An 18,402-nucleotide genomic window follows, 5' to 3' on the forward strand; every position below is an offset into this window, starting at 1 on the left:
ATTATCCATGAAGTAATCCAAGTAGAAATCTTGAAAATATTCTTACTTCCAGCCGGGTGTGGTGGCTCACACCTGTAATCCATAATCCCAGCACTTTGGGAGGCTGAGGCGAGTGGATCATGAGGTCAAGAGATCGAGACCATCCTGGTCAACATGGTGAAACCCCGTCTCTACTAAAAATACAAAAAAATTGGCTGGGCATGGTGGCATGTGCCTGTAATCCCAGCTACTCAGGAGGCTGAGGCAGGAGAATTGCCTGAACCCAGGAGGCCGAAGTTGTGGTGAGCCGAGATCGCGCCATTGCACTCCAGCCTGGGTAGCAAGAGCAAAACTCCATCTCAAAAAAAAAAAAAAAAGAAAAAAAGAAAATATTCTTACTTCCTTATTCTTTTTTAGCAAAGTGTTCAAGCTCCTCCTCCTATGAATGTATACGTTGTCATCATCATCATTACCCTTGTCATTATCATAATCAATTTTCAAATATTTTGTTTTTTATACAATGCTGCCAAAAGTCCCTGTTTAAATAGCAATCCTGGATGTATAATATAGATGGTAATTTAACATTCTCTACTACTTCATAATTTTTCCACTTCTCATTTATAGAATTTTTTATAATTATAGCATATAACAACCTAGTTTGAACATCTAGTTTATACTTTGCTTATGTGTTGTATTAGAGGGTTCTCTAGAGGTACAGAAGTAATGAAATATATATTATTTATCTATATATAATATAGATACACACACACATACTTACATATGAGTTTATTAAGTATTAACTCATAAGATCACAAGGTCCCACAACAGGCTGTCTGCAGGCTTAGAAATAAGGAGAGCCAGTCCGAATTCCAAAATGGAAGAACTTCGAGTTCCATGTTTGAGGGCAGGAAGTATCCAGCATGGGAGAAAGATGTAGGCTGGGAGGCTAGGCCAATGTCTCTTCTCACATTTTTCTGCTTGCTTATATTCTAACGGAGCTGGTAACTACTTAAATAGTGCTCACCCAGACCAAGGATGGGTCTGTCTTTCCCAACACTGACCCACCCTCACAGACACACCCAAGATCAATACTTTGTATGCCTCAATCCAATCAAGCTGACACTCTGTCTTAACCATCACAAGTCCACACCTTGTCAACTTGAACCCATATACACCTTGGGAGATCATACACAATTTCACATAAAGAAAATAATAAGGTCATAATTGCATCTAACATAATACAGTTATCCTTCATACAACAGGAAATACACCAATCCCCAATCCAAATACCATTACATAAAGTTAACAATACTTAAATGCCAATGTGAGGTCAATAAATCTTATGTCACATGATAAAGGACAAAGGAAATAAAATGAAGGTATTTTCTTAGTACAAGTGTTTACATTCACAAACATGTTTTTAACAAAAGAAGGAGGAAATACTCATGGCAATTTACAGCCCTTGTTTCTGTAGCTGGTCATGTGGTCATAGCTGGTGTTGATGACTACCTTCTTCTACTGCCCATACTGTATTCCCTTTGCCTTCAGCAAGCACCTCAGCAGGCTGTGGTTTTTTTCCTGGTGGAATGACCCAAACCTTCATTCCTGAAGGATCTGGATCATTTGTAGTCCTGCCTGGATTGAGCTGTTGTACTTTCCCATTGACTTTAACCACAGGATGTGGTAATAGTAAGAGATAACCTAATGGATCTCCTGTATTCTATGCCTACCCTTCTTTACCTTCAATGTGGAGAAGCAGACTGATTTCATCTTGGTAGTCCAACTCAGTCATCCGAGCCAACACTGTAACTCCCTTCTTAGCCTGTTGACTTAGAAGGAGCCCAAAGTGTCCAGGCAGGAATCTTAACTCCCAGTTTAATTGAACCATTGTTGTGTCTCTGTCAAAAATAAAAAAAGACACATTTATTACTATATGATAATTTTTAATATTTTACTAAATGTATTTTAATATAATTGTTTTCCTTGATAATCCTATGCATTTTATATTATTCATTTAAATATGAGACAGGTGGCTAAATGATCCATAACAAACAAATTTTAGAAATCCCTCTCTTAATGAAATGAACACAACACACCATTAAGAGAATTACTGTGATTTTTGTGTTAGATAAGCAGCTCTTCCTGCTTTGCAAGAAATCAGTGAAGATGAACCAACTAAGAGACTATGAAAGCTGTCAGGACAAGTAGAAAGGGATTTAATATCAGTGATTGAACAAGGAGATAAACAGAGGCCTGAGTAGAAATAAAGGTCAAACATAGAATTAAAGTTAACATACAAGAATGTAAAGCAAGGGATGAAAACCCTTGTGTAGTAGAAATGAGATAACATTTAGCCATTTGATAAGAATCTCTTAGTCTCCCTGAAAATACATAGCAAAAGACAGACGTATTACCAAAGATCATGACCTGCTCAAGCAGAAAGATAAAGAAAATTTGAGCCACTTAAGAGTTTAAGTAAAGACCAAAAAACAAAATTTAAACAAACAAACACATATCTAACTTATAATTTAGTAAATTATTATAAATTCCACATGGAAGAGAAATTAGCTGCCAAAAACAAATCATAATTATACATAGTTTCCTGAAATAAACTGTTTTTAAAAACCCACATTTTGAAGATCAAATTGGCTTTTATTAGCAATTCATGAAATCTGAAATCATTCTGTCTAAAAATAGAAAGAGCTCCATTGGGCATCGTAGAACGGTTGGTTTTTGTAAGGTAGTGTGAGCAGGAACAAGGAAATAGAATAAAACAAAAAGCAGATTGGTTAACGTTAGGTTACTTCAGGTTATTTTTCTTGTAAAGGTTGAAATGAAGGGACTTCCTCATCATTCCAGCTCAGGTTGATCAGGCCCTTTCTGGTCAGTTGCTGTGAATCTCCTCTTTTTAGGAAAAATGTATGTATCTGTTTGTTCTGCTTCCTTGTAGTTTCAGTTTGATTATATGCTATTTGGCATGAGTGACTCCATTTTGGTTTGGTGTGTTGGGGCCTGGTGGAGGATCTCAGTTTAAAAGAATGGCCTACAAAATTGTAACTAGTTTTATACATTTAACCCATCTGCTTAGTAAATTCAACATCAATTTTATTGTCTACAAGCTATAGATTTATTTAAAAATTATCTCTTTTAATCTTTATCAGGTTCTATTTACATTTAAAAGTTAGATCAATTTCACTAAGTATTTGGTATCTATCTTGTTAATCAGTGTGCAATGCAGAGGTGTTTCTTGAATCTTTTTACGTGTACCTGTTACTACAAAGTAGAACAGAAAATGGAGAAGAAAGGACAACACGAACTTACATAATGAAGCCCAGGCTATTTTCAAAAACATTGAGAAAAATTTAAGAAACTGTGCAGTTACTATGCAAATAGAAAGATGCCACATCCAATTCTTTAAATATCGTTTGTTCATGCACACAAGATGTAAGTATTACTGTGTTAGGCCCTGTGTTAGTTATCGATGATTTTTTTAAAGGGCAGATACTACCAGCACCTTCATGAATGTACCATCAAGGTAGAAGGGAGACTTTAATCAAATCAACACAAAATTATACATAAATATAGCAAGTGTCAAACACCAAAAGGCAAACATACTTAGCATATAACGGAGATAACGGACTTAGTCTGGATTCCTAAGGAAATGATATTTAAGCTGAGATCTGACTGATGACTTGTGTAGGGGATGAGGGAAGAAAACCAGAGGAGGGGAAAGCACAGGCTCCAGAAGGGAAAGACTTGATAAGGAAATGAAAGTTAATCGATGACGTGTACTGCACATGAGGGAGGAGGCAAAAGGTAAAACAGGTAGATCACATAGGGCTTTATAGGGAGGGTAAACACATATCCCAATTCCTTAGGGTAGTCCTGGATTAAGATAAGTAATAATTAATATTGCCATTTCCACTCTCAGAAGCTTCCCAGGTTGGTGATATATTATTATTCCAATTCTATAAACAGGTAAGAGAAGATCATAGTATCAATTAGGAATTGCGCTTGTCCATTAGTATCACATGTCAGAAGTAAAAAGAACTTTAAGAAGGTAGAGAATTAATTTTCTCTCAGAGGAGGAAAAAGAGAACTCCTGGCCTGATCTGACAGGTCCACAGATGTAATCTAATTTGGTTTCTTAACATTCCCAGTGTAGGGGTGTAAAGGTAGTACCCTTTTCTCACAAGGGTCATGGCTATTGTGCCTATAAAAAAAAAGGTTAGCCAGAAAGCATTAAAAATGTATTTAACCAAAATTGTACTTGACATGGGAGACTTCAGAAGTGATGACCTAAAGACCCAGGGAAAACCGTGTTTTTACATTAAGTCTGATGAGACATATGGATAGTTGTGGAGGTACATGATTAGACAAAAAGGATATCATCTAATAAACTGAGGCAGGAACTCGGCAAAACCTGTTTATTCAGACTATTCTAGGCCTCTATGTGTAGCATCCCCAGTACATGATAGGACACTCTGGAAGGGGTCTTAACATCTACTTCCAGAGAAGGTAGTCAGAGATTAACCTTTCTAGATTGTTTGAGGGGAGAAGAATTATGATTCCTATGACTCACCTTGGAGGAGAAAGGGGTATGAGAAAAAGGAGGTGGGAGAACATCAGAGAGACCTTGTTTCTGAGGCCCTCTCAACCATCTTCAGTTCAAAGTACTCAGCATGCCAAAGGCATAGTTTGGTGTATAATTTTCTGAGCCCCAGCGCTAGATATGGCGTATTCTCACGGTTATTTCGTGGCTCCAGATTTCTGAAGCCCTAGCCATTATATCCACAGTTTAGGCAAGATAAAGGAAGATTGAGATTGAAAAAATAACAAAAAAGGCTTATATCTATTAAGCAGCATTCACCAAAGACTCATTCTAAAAATCTTCCATTTACATTTCACTGGCAGACATGTAGTCACACGGCATCACTTAATAGCAAGAAAGGTTAGATATTATAGTTTTTAGCTGAGTATATTGATATCTTACCAAATAAAAGTGATTATATTAATAAGAAAAACAGAGAAAATAGATATTACATAGGAAATTAGCAATCTGTGCAAAAGGCCTTCATAGGTTCTTCATTCTAAGTGAAATGGAAGCCATGAAGAGATTTATGCAGGATAGCATATAATATGATTACAGTTTGGGTGAGTGTGTTTTTAAATTTTTTGGCTGCCATATAAAGAATAGATTACAGAGGGCAAGTGTAAAAGCAGCGATTAGTCAGGGGGCTCAAGTTGCAATAGTGCTGGAAAAATATGAAGTAGGGCAGATTCCACTGGAGATAAAGAAATTGTGTAGACAAAAGAGATACTTAAGAACAAACATCCACTGGATATGGTGATTTAATAAATATGGAGGTTGGCCAGGCGTGGTGGCTCACGCCTGTAATCCCAGCACTTTGGGAGGCCGAGGTGGGTGGATCATGAGGTCAAGAGATCGAGACCATCCTGGTCACATGGTGAAACCCCGTCTCTACTAAAAATACAAAAAATTAACTGGGCATGGTGGCGTGTGCCTGTAGTCCCAGCTACTCAGGAGGCTGAGGCAGGAGAATTGCCTGAACCCCGGAGGTGGAGGCTGTGGTGAGCCGAGATCACACCATTGCACTCCAGCCTGGGAAACAAGAGCAAAACTCAGTCTCAAAAATAAAAAAATAAAAAATAAAAATAAATAAATAAATAAGTATGGAGGTTGAAAGAGAGGCAAAAGGCAGGGAAGACTTAAATGTTGTGGCTTTTAGGAATAAATGAATGAATAGCATTATTACTTAAAGAACTGTGGAATATTAAGATCTAGATTCGAGGCTCAGGAGCTTAGGATCAGTTCAAGATATCTTGAGTTGCAAGTGCATTTAAGATATTTAAGTGAACATATCACGTAGATTTTTCCATAGGTGGTCATAAAATAAATTGGGCAATCATCAGCATTTAGAAGATAACTAAGTTTGCAGACATAAGATTACTGAAGAAAAGCATATAAAAAAAGATGAAACGATGGTCTAGAACCAAGCCATAAAAGCTGTAACATTTAATTTCCTGTAGAAGAGGATGTGGTTGTAAGAAGATTGAAAATGCCTGAGTAAAACGGTAGGAGGGAAAAGCAGAAGAGTACAGCATCATGGGAACAAGAAAAGAGAGTTTCAAAGAGAGTTTTTAAGTGTCACATACTTGTGATATATCAAGTAAAACATAACTGAGAAATATACACTGGATTTCGAAAATGAAGGGAAGTCTGGAGAAATCAGAATGCCCTACACTGAGAAATAAAGGGAGGTAAGGTGATGGAGATAGTGGAGACGGATTGTACAAAGACTACCACTTCAAAAACTTACACTGTAGGCCAGCATGGTGGCTCACACCTGTATTCCCAACACATCAGGAGTCCAAGGTGGGAGGACTGCTTGAGCTCAGGAGTTTGAGAGCAGCCTGGGCAATATAGGAAGACCCTACCTGTACAAAAAAATTTAGAATTAGTCAGGCATGGTGGCTTGTGCCTGTAGTTCCAGTTACTCAGGAGGCTGAACCTGGAGGATGCTTGAGTCTGGGAGGTCAAGGCTGCAGTAAGCAGTGATTATGCCACTGCACTCTAGCCTGGGTGACACAGGAAGACCTTGTCTCAACAATAGAAAAAGGTATATTACAAAGAGGTAATGAAGATAGTAAAGTATGTAAAGAAAGTGCAGTCTCTAAGGAAAGTTTTCATTTGGTCTCGTTATTCTTTTTTTAAATGGTAGAGATTTAATGAAGTTTAGTGCTAAGAAGAATCCTATATACAAATAGTTTCTTAAATGAGAAACTTTGATGGGACAAATAAGAGAAATTGTTGTATATGGCTTTTATTTCTGCCTTCAAATATATCATTTTCAGATCTACTTTTAAAATTAATTACATCTCAGGATGATTCCACATCCTCAACACCAGTCTTACGAGTTAAGAAGTCTGGCTCTGTCTTCCATTAAACATTCATCTCATGCAAGTTAAAGTTTTTTCTTCTCTTCCAATTTAGGCCTCTTTTTTTCCCCCCTAGAGATCTGCTCTGGCAAATAAGTAATTGGTTTGGGCTTCCTTCGCTTACTCCTCTCTCTGCTGTTTGCATTGCCAAAACCAGAGCAGGGACTGGAGGAAAGTATTTTTAGTGCCGTTTCATTCAGTCTTGAGTTAACTTTCTTGGATTCCTGATGTGAGCAAATGCACAGGCTGACTTCTTGCTACCACTCTTCAGCTCTTCCTCTCTGGAGGTACATCATAGAGTATCTTAAGTGGGTCTCTGCCGGACAGTGCAAGCCTAGGTACATTCCCTGGCATATGATTGCTTTGTGGGGAAATTACACAACTTTGCTTTGCCAAGCAGTAAATATGCGATTCTGAAATTAACACACTCTCTCTTCCCTTCTGTTACTTAATAAGTATCTTAGCCAGTCCCTCCATCAGATTCCTGAAGACAAGAAGGAGGCATGTATTTCCATGTTTCCATGGTCATATATATTCCCAAATATTTGAGAACTAATGTTACATCTCAAAAATTCTTACAGTGTTTGAAGAATTAGAAAGGGAAAAACAAAGGTGTCTTGTATTTTTACAAATTCCCTTTAAGAACCTTCCTATATTAACTTCTAGTCTTTTTTTATCTAGGTTTTGGTCACTCTGTCCTTTTTGGAATGTTGTAGTAGGTGCTTCATGAATGTGTCCAGTCTTTTTCCAGAATTCTGAGACTATTGGAAAGATCCATTACATCATGTTATAAAAATAATCTAGAGAAGAGGTTGACCAGACAACAAAGAGAAAGCACAACAGATACATTCGGAAAGCCAAGAATGTGCAACGTGAAATAATTTACTTCAGAGAGCCAATGTCATTCTGTGAGAAATTAGAAACAGGTGTTTTTTGTTTTTGTTTTTTATGTAAAGGGTATTCTGATATTGTGAGGCTTTCAAATATATGATCTGTGAAGTCACATAATCAAATCTGTCTTTTAAATTAAAAACAAGAGAGGGAGACAAAGTATGTTGGAAGGTTATGCGAATAATTTAAAGGGAGTAGAGAGTAGCAATCCTTAAAAAGGAAAAAGCAGCTGGAAATGGGAGGAGAAGATAGATTCAAGAAAGATTATGGAGTTACAAATGGCAGACTATAATGATGGGTCAGATATGAAGAAATAAGTTGAATCAAAGATAATGCTAGGTATGGGAAACGTCAGAGTTAGTTACATTAATCCTATATGTTATATATTACAACTAATTTTGTCACATATGTACTATAAATTTTGGTGCAATTATTACTTCTCCAGAGTCCCAGAATCTTTAATTTACAATATATATCATAGTAACACTTCCATAGTGACTTGGAAGATCTAATATATTCACAAGAAATGCTAATCCCTCCATCTCCTAATCTTGTTTTTCTCCGCGTGAAAAGCAATTTTTACTCTTGTCTTGTAAGATCCTGTTTTTTGTTTTGTTTTGTTTTGTTTTTTGGTTAATGGATAGATTAACCATATCAGCGAGGCATGATTCTACCAACTTTTTCAATATTAGCTCTTTGAATTTTCACAATGGCCCTGTTAAACATATTACTATTATTATTATCATCATCATCCACATTTCACAGATAAAGAAACTGAGACCCTAAGAGAGGCCCAAGGTTATGTAGCTATCAAGTAGCAGAACAGGGATTTAAATTCAAGTCATACATACTTTTATTAATTGCACTCTGTTAGCTTTCTGTCCTACAAGAAGCCATTCATGATCTCTTCAGCTGCTAGTAATTGCTCCATTCACTCTAGCTTGATCTGAATTCCTAGGTTGGATATGTCTTTCCATCTTGAGTTATAATTATTTTTATATATGTTTTAACTAGATTATCTACTAGCTAGGAAAGTTCTTTCAGGCACGGACCATTTCTCATTCGTCTTTGTGCCTACGACTAAAAAGGCATATGTAGTTGATAATAGCACAAACCCCCTGGAATCAGACAAACTTGAGTAGACTGGATGTTTCTGACTAATTTTGTGACATGAGCTTAAGATTTATGTGCCTCAGATGCCTCACCTGCAAAATGTGCTGATCTTTCTTGTGCTTGTGATGAAGATTAAAAGACATAAGGCACATCAAAATTTTGACATAGATCCTGGTACATAGCTCATGAAATACCTACTGTTTCCATCATTGCCGCACAGAATAAGTCCTTAGTAAATATTTGTTAAATAATCGATTCCATTTCTGGGACTACATATAGATCTGGCTGGTAACAAGCATGAAAGAGGCCATACGTAATGTTATAGGACAAATGTCTTCTATATGCAATCAAGTAGTTCTACTTTCATGCATATTAACTGACTGATCATCCATTCCATTTCAAGTTTTAGCTTGTAACAAACAGCTGTCCATTATTGACTACTATTTTATTTTTGTGCATATGAAAATAATATTCATTAGATAATGTTCAAATAATATCAGATAGGTAAAACATAAGGATGGCATTAGTGGAAAATTAATCCAGAATATTGTACTGTTTTCATCTGTAAAATGAATAATAAATCAGAAGCCCTGATTAAGGCTAATTATATTTATAAGGAATTAAAATAAGAAATATTAAGAATAATCATTTTAATTACACCAATTGGGAATAAGAACTAATGGATTTGTGAGCTATTTGTTGTTCTAAATAGTAATAAAAACACCCAGACTTTTTTTTCCAAGAAACAGGTAGCAGATTCCTTCATCCAATCCTGAATTATAGATTTTATATAGATGTGTCCTTCTTAAATTCTCTTGAGGAAATTTTTATAGTGGAAAACCACATATTATATGTCTATATATTTCTTTCTTTAAAGTGCTTCCCAGAAGAATAGCCGTTGTATTACATTGGATGGGGAACAGAGGCATTATTTTAAATAAATCTTCACATCACTTTAAATATTACATCAGCTTCTCATGTGATTTCTTTTTAGTCTTCGCTTTTTAATCTTTCACTTTCATTAGCAGAGTTAGTGGGGAGGAAGATAATACAAAAGTCTTTACAAAGGATAAAATGCTAAAGGTGGAATGAAATTAGACATAGGGAAATCATTTAGAACATTTTAATAATCTATTTGAAAATTAATGAGGGCTTGAATTAAGATTCATTTCCATTATCTAAAATAAACTTTTTTATTCTTCATAATATTTTTCCTGCAAGTTCTAGTAGTAAAGGTGTTTCCCATTAAATGGGCTTACAATTTAATGAAGCAGTAAGTCATTTAAATCTAAAACGTACAGGGACAAAGTAGGTGATATACTTAGAGTTACTGGAGTTGAAACATAAATTCATTTCATTTCATGAGTCTTGGAGGCTCTGTGTGATTACTGTTCAAGTAGAGTATCTCTGAGAACCTTAAAGCAATGAACTCTGAGAAAGAAGGAGCTAGCTTGACTGATTAGAAAAGGCAGAAGGTAAAGCCCCAGAGATAGTCAATGTGGAAAGTGGATTAACACATCATGTTATGCAGCAGCAGTAACTCTCTCCAGGTTAATATAAGATGTTCCCGAATATGCAGAACAAAAAAAAGGGGGCGGGGTGGGGGGGGATTGCAGAAGACTGTCTTGATATCACTAAATTGGAGTCATCCTAAAATACCAGGCATGATTGTGAAGGGTGATAAGGCAGAATTAAAAATTAACAAAGAAAAGATAAGCACTTAGAAAGTATTTACAAACCAAAACCAAAAGCCTCAATCAGTGGTTTCCAAGGGCTGGTGGTAGAGTCAGTGGATTGACCACTTAATTATAGTAGTGGTTACAGGTTGTATACATTTGTCAGAATTCCTAAGACTATATACTGATGAAATGTGAATTTTCCTGGAAGTAAATTATACTCCCTAAAGCCTGAATAAAAAGTATTAAAAGTAATCATGATTCACTTAAAGGTGAGCTTGCTAATAAAAGCTAAAAACTACATGTATGTGAATGATTTAATCTACATACTCAAAGTTAAATTAATGCATGTGAATCCAGAGATAACCAGAGTTTAGAAAGAAGGGGCCTCAAAGTGCATATTGAACTCTTTTTTAACTGCTGGCTTAATGATGATGTGTATTCCCTATTTGTAGGAATTTCAAATTTCACATAGTTCTGTGTCTTGAATGTGAATTTCTTTCTTTTCCTTTTTGTTTTGTGTGAGATGAAGTCTGGCTCTGTTGCCCAGGCTGGAGTGTAGTGGTGCGATCTCCACTCACTGCAACCTCCGCCTCTCAGGTTCAAGTGATTCTTCAGCCTCAGACTCCTGAGTAGCTGAGATTACAGGCGTGTGCCACCATGCCCAGCTAATTTTTGTATTTTTAGTAGAGACGGGGTTTCACTGTGTTGGCCAGGTTTGTCTCAAACTCCTGTCCTCAAGTGATCTGCCTGCCTCAGCCTCCCAAAGTGCTGGGATTACAGGTGTGAGCCACCATGCCTGACCTTGAATGTGAATTTCAGAGGGAAAGATGAGATAAATTGTGCCTGATTTGCAGGTCCTTACTCAATTCTAAACTAAGGAAATGTTTGTAATGTCACAGGTTGGTTTCTCAGGAAGCATACAGTGACACTGAATTTAGTGGGCAAGGTGTTTATTAGAGAATGGAAGAGGGATTAAGCAAGGTTGTGCCATCGATTTAATGCATACACTGCACTCTGGAGAATGGTACCCCATTCTGGCAGACTGGTGGCTCTGCATTGACACTCCAGCTGTGCCTTCAGAGTCCATTGTCATGATCTATCAGGCCAGACACCTCTGAATCCAGTCAGTGTAATAACCAGTAGATAACATGGATAAGGGTCCTCTTCAGCATCTCCTTTGCTGAAAAGTACATCCTGATCTGATATGATGTTATGTGAGATCACAATACAGTGGATCAGATAGGCTCAGATATTAGTGCTGGCTGAGGTCCTGTATGCAGAAAAGGCAAAAATTAGACACATATGTGAAATGTGTCTACTCCTATGAGAATGAAATGCTGGCTTTTTCGTGATTGAAGGGCCCCAATGTTGACAACTTGCTATAAAGTGGTCTGTTGGCCCCCTGGAGAAATAGTCCCATATCTGGCCTCAGCACTGGTCTCTATTGTAGCAGACTGAATACTTGGCAGAAGGAGTGCCTAGATAAGCCTTGGTAAAAGTCAGGGTCCATGCTTTTGGATCTGTGCATAGCCTCCATTTTCTTTTTTCTTTTCTTTCTTTCTTTCTTTCTTTCTTTCTTTCTTTTTTTTTTTTTTTTCCTCTTGGCTGCTTTATTTGTGTCCATCACAACTGCACGGACATGGCCAATGACAGAAGCTGGCTGACATCAACCTAGTGGTCAGTTTGAGTGCTTGCTTGGTTAGTGACTCTTCTGTGGTGAATGCGCTCTGATGGGCATCAACATGTGATGTAAACATCTTCACACTTTATGACCACTCTCCTATGTTCACCCATATACCTATATTCCAGACATCTTTGTCCCCAGTCTCCCTGTGGTTTATGTTCCAGGCCTCTGATCAGCAGCCGGGTCATTTGTTACTGCCTATGAATTTGTGCATATCCTAACCTTCATGCAATGTGTATGACAAGGTACACCACCTGAAGCTCTTTTCATTAGCAAGATCTTTCCTCACTTCTGCTTTTTAAGGTTTCCCGTGAATAAAACTGCAGTTCAGCTGTCTATGATGAACTGACCCATACATAAAGCAAATTTTGTCTTTTATCTCCTACTGGATGGCCGTATGGGATCCCTCATATAGCCAAATGTGTAGCTAGGAGATATGTGTTGGTGCAGTAGCTGTGAGTGCCATGGGAGTCTGAGCTAACTGCTCATGTAACTTGCTTGCACCTGTTCATGATACTCAAGCTTGAGCCTACACGCACCATTGCCATTTTATAATGGATTGTTGCTGGGTCTGCCTGACTTGGTGGAGTTAACAGGATCAAGGTGATAACTGACAATTCCCTGGCCATGGTCATTTGACGTCAGGCACTCTTTCTTTCCCAGGACCCAGTAGCCAGTAATTTCTCTAAAGGTATGAGATACTATGTTGCAAATGGCATGGTCTTGAAGTTCAGGGAGGTTTTAATGTAATGGTCTCACTAGTAATCACATTAAAACTCCCTTGGGTTCAAGATCATGCCATTTAATAATTTCCATTACCTAAAAATAAAGTTTTTTCATTCCTCGTAGTATTTTTAGTTCAAGTTATAGTAGTAAACGTGTTTTCTGTTAAATGGGCCTCTGACCAGCAGCCGATCATTTGCTACTATTGTCTATGAGTTTGTATATAACACTGAGGATTGTCAGAAAGTCCACATTAGATAGATAGATAGATAGATAGATAGATAGATAGGTAGATCGATCGATCGATAGATCGATACATAGATAGATAGACAGACAGATAGATGTTGCTACCACTGATTACCAACAACAACATAGGGCCTGTTGGATTGCATTTCTCAGCAGGCAAGGCTGCTTACATTATAAGGACTTGTTTTTCTCTGAACATCACTGCAGGATGGCAGCTTTTCACATACCTTAGTATATGAGCTAGAGCAGTATTTGCAGGTTTGAAATATGCTGCCAAAAAACCCAAGAGGTGAACTTCCTTTTTCAAGGTAAGAGGTGCAAAGTGTAATAATGTATCTTTACTTTGGAGGGGCTATCCTGACAGATCCTGCACCTCTGAGTCCCTAAAAATTGTGCAGAATTGGAAGGTTTCTAAAATTCACTATGTTTACCTCCCACCCACAGAGTGATGTGTCTTTCTGAGAACTCCAGTGTGTTAGGCACCTCTCTCTCAACGGGTTTAATAAACATCATGCTACCAATGTAATGGGTCAGTGTGATGTTCTCTGAGAGGTCCAGATGGTCAGATCTCTTCATACTATATCAAGTGAGGGAAAAGAAGAATTAGGAAAGCCTTGAAGCAAAACTCTAAATGTATTGTTATTATTTTTGGTTGATTCCATACAAATACAAACTGGCTCTCATCTTTCCTTTCTCACTGGCATAGAAAAGAGTGCAATCACCCAATCAGTGACTCCAAGATATGTTCTTGATGCTGTATTTATATTTACCTGCTTAAACAAATATACCATTCCTGGCATGGTGGCGGCAATCACAGCTGCTACTTGGTTGAGTGCATGGTAGTTTATAAACATCTTTCAGAAATTATTCATTTTTTATAAGAGCCAGTTTGTGAATTAAAATATCAAACTTCCACTCCTGCTTCCTTTAAGGATGGCACTAATCTCCTGAGTTCTCCTCTTTTTTCTCAGTATGTAATATTGGTTTTTTGTTTTATTTTTGTTCAGTCTCCATAGATACTGTCAAAAATTGCCAATACCGACTATATGACTATATTTCAAGTCATCATGGCAGGATATTGTGAAAAGATTTCTATTAGCAATAATTGTGTCTTAGATAAACCTAATTGGCTATGATACTACCACTGTGCAGAGTGACTTAGGTTCAGAGGCTTGGCTTTCCTACTACAATATCTTCTACCACAAAGACCAAGGGTTTAATGTGGAGGTTGTGCCAACTTCACAGTTGCCAACAATTGCATGCTTGTGTCCCCTCAACATTCACATGTAGAAACTCTATCTTACAATGTGATGATATTTCGAGATGGGGCCTTTGGATGGTAATTAGGTTTAGGTGAGGTCATGAGGGTGGAATCCTTCTGATGGAATTCCTTTCATAAAAGTAAATAAGAGAGCTAGAAAGTTATCTCCCTGACATGTGAGGAGCAGCAAGATGGCCATCTGTAAACCAGGCAGAGGCTGTTGCTAAGAACCTGCTCATGTTGGCCCCGTGATCTTTGACTTCTGGTTTCCAGAACTGTGAAAAATAAATGTTGTTTAAGCCACCCAGTGTATGGTATTCTGTTATGGCAGAAGAAGAGATGCAGCTGAAGAAAAAGAGAAGTTTGAAACATAAGAAGACTCTCCAGGCTCTGTTGATTTTTGAAGATGAAGGGGTGATGTGACAAGGAACTCAGGTGGCCTTAAGGAACTGAAATGTTCCCTGCTGACAGCTAGCAAGGACATGGGAACCTCAGCCCTACAATTGCAAGGGCCTAAGTGCTGCCAGCAACCTGAAAGAACTTGGAAGAAGATTCTCCCCCACATATGAGACCCAGAGCAAAGGAGCCACAAAGTCATTCAGAATTTTGACTTACAAAACAGTGAATTCATTACATTTGTGTTATTTGAAGCCTCAAATAACTTCTGAGTCTAGATTAGCTTCTCGACTGTTCTTGGAAGGCTATGTTTCAGTATGCTGCATTTTGGAACACAGCCATTATGCTGTGAGAATCCCAAGCCACATAGAGAAACCATGTTTAGGTGCCCCAATGAGGAGGCCCAAGTGAACCTGGCCTTCCAGTCATTCCTGCCCAAGTATCAGACGTGATTGGAGAAGGCTCTAGGTGATATTAAGGCTTGTGTTTTTGTGTTCCAGTCTTGCCAGCTTGGGTTTTAGACACTGAGGAGCAGAGACAAACAATACCATTTCAGAAAACGAAATCTATGTGCATAACATGATTGTTGATTTGTACTCCTTTTTAAAACACACAAATAGCAAGCAGAAAAGAAAGGAAGAAAAGAAATCTCTTTCAAATACAAATAGGGATAATTTATTTCTTTCTTTAGAGGCAGTGTCTCACTCTGTTATCCATGCTGGAGTGTAGTGGTACCATCATAGCTCACTGCAGCCTCTAACTCCTGGGCTCCAAAGATTGTCCTCCCCCAGCCTCCCAAGTAGCTGGGACTTACAGGTACACACCATCACGTGCAACTAATGTTTATTTATTTTTTGTAGTGATGGGATCTTTCTAGGTTGCTCAGGATGATTTCAAACTCCTGGGTGCAAGGGATCCACCTGCTTTAGACTCCCAAAATATGGAATTATAGGTGTGAGCCACGACATCCAGCCAAAAGAGGGGTGATTTTTAAAGATCCCATATCTAGAGTGGAAAAGAGATAAAATTCTCTCTAAAATAGTTATGAGGAGGAATTTCAGTTTCAGAGTATAATTGGATGGAATTGCAGAGGAAAATAATTTTTTAATGTACTACTTTATAACTGAGTCTGTGTCTCCTATGTGATAAATGCTGCATCTTATAGTTAACCAAAGATATACATTTAATATTAAAGAAATAAGGAATTTATTTAAAGTAATATGTCAGTGAAGTGATTAATTTTTCTATAGAAAATTATTTCTAGATTTTTCAATTGTCCAATTTTTCTTTTAAAAATCTATTGAGGGGACAGGCACGGTGGCTCACACCTGTAATCCCAGCACTTTGGGAGGCCAAGGTGGGTGGATCACAAGCTCAAGAGATCGAGACCATGCTGGTCAACATGGTGAAACCCCGTCTCTACTAAAAATACAAAAAATTAGCTGGGCATGGTGGCACGTGCCTGTAATCCCAGGTACTCAGGAGGCTGAGGCAGAAGAATTGCCTGAACCCAGGAGGCGGAGGTTGCGGTGAGCCGAGATCGCGCCATTGCACTCCAGCCTGGGTAACAAGAGTGAAACTCCATCTCAAAAATAAATAAATAAATAAATAAATAAATAAATAAATAAATAGATTGAGACAAAATTTTACTATCTTATTTCTGAAGGATTATTTATTTTAGAAATATGTATGTATGTTATATATAACAATATGATCTTTTATTTCTATTAAGTTTTACAATTTACAACTTCATTTAAATGGAAAATTTAAATGGAAATGTGTATATTGTTGGGACCTACTTCTCAGAAAAAAAGGATTCCTTTCAAATTATTACTGTTTATTTACGATGCACTTGGTCACCTGAACACTCTGATGGAGATGTAAAGGAGATGAATGTTGTTTTGATAATTGCTAACACACTGTCCATTCTGCAGACCCTGGGTCAAGGAGTCATTTCAAGTTTCAAATCCTATCAATTAAGAAGTATATTTCATAAGGCTATAGCTGTCACAGATAGTAGTTTCTCTGATGGATATGGGCTAAGTAAATTGAAATCCCAGAGATAATTCACCATTCTAGATGCCATTAAAAATCTTTATGATTCATAGAAAGAGGTCAAAATAGCAACATTAACAGGAGTTTTGAAGAAATTTATTCCAACCCTTATGGATGACTTTAAGGGGTTCATGACTTCAGTGGAGGAAGAAACTGAACATGTAGTGGAAATAGCAAGAGAACTAGAATTAAAAGTGTAGCCGGCAGTTGTGACTGAATTTGCTGCAATCTCATGATAAAATTTGCCAAAAGATGAAAACTTGCTTCTTATGGATGAGCAAAGAAAGTGGTTTCTTGAAATAGAATCTACTCCTGGTGCAGATGCTGTCATCGTTGTTGAAATGACAAGAAAGGATTTAGAATATTACATAAACTTGCTTGACAATGCTGCATTAGGGTTTGAGAGGATGGACTCCAATTCTGAAAGAAGGTCTCGTGGTAAAATGCTGTCAAACAGCATCACATGCTATGGAGAAATCTTTCTGGAAATAAAGACTCAATTAATGCAGCAAACTTCATTTTCAGAAATTGCCACGGCCGCCCCAAACTTCAGCAGATACCACCCTCATCAGTCAGCAGCTATCAACCTCAAGGCAAGATCTTCCTCCAGCAAAGTGATGACTCTCGGAAGGATTATGATGGTTAGCACTTTTTAGAAATAAGATAGTTTTAATTAAGGTACATATACTGTTATCTTAGATGTAGGCTATTCCACAATTAACCGTCTATGGTATAGTATAAACATGACTTTTATATACACTGAAAAAACAAAAAAATCCATGTGATTAACTTTATAGCTATATTGGCTTTATTCAGGTAGTCTGGAAATGAAAATGCATTATCTCTGAGGTATGCCTGTATAGCAAAACAGCACAAAATTTCCTGCCAGATAGAAAGCAGAAAAAAAGTTCCTGAATGGAAAACAGAATGGCAACACAGCGTTAACTTTGAGCAATGAAACAAAGCAACAACAGCTGAAAACCCGGTTTACTGAAAAACCTTCCTGCAGTTGAGAGTGTTTTGCATGAAACTCTCTTGTGACCTACAAGGTATTATGTTGATGCAAACAATGACTAACCCTTCAAGGACATTCCAGGCACATGGCAACTAATACAAATATTAAACATTAAGCAGGTAAATTTATGGTCACATCTTATAATGCATCCTAATTAACAATTGTTCTCTAAAATCTGAGAAGTAAACATTTATTTTTAGTTTCACAGAAAAAAATCTACATATATATTTTCTTCATTTGATATGATTATGCATAAATTTTGTGGATCTTTGCACCCACCTTTAAAGTGCTCCCAAGTATCACTGAATTTTAGAAAATGAAGCTGTTAATAATTATTAAGGTCTCAAAGTAAAAACCTATGACTCAGAGAGGTAAAGGAACCCAGGAAGGATCAACTGTA

General features: G+C 37.4%; 2 pseudogenes; one reads left to right on the top strand and one right to left on the bottom strand.

The window, feature by feature from the left end:
• LOC101042572 (melanoma inhibitory activity protein 2-like) overlaps positions 1-17,643 on the top strand; it is a 194,822-nt pseudogene extending 177,179 nt beyond the window's left edge.
• On the bottom strand, positions 14,283-14,431 carry LOC120365097 (U4 spliceosomal RNA; annotated as a pseudogene).
• Positions 17,644-18,402: the final 759 nt, after the last annotated feature.

Source organism: Saimiri boliviensis, chromosome 7, assembly GCF_048565385.1.
Source record: "Saimiri boliviensis isolate mSaiBol1 chromosome 7, mSaiBol1.pri, whole genome shotgun sequence".
Classification (NCBI taxonomy): Eukaryota; Metazoa; Chordata; class Mammalia; order Primates; family Cebidae; genus Saimiri; species Saimiri boliviensis.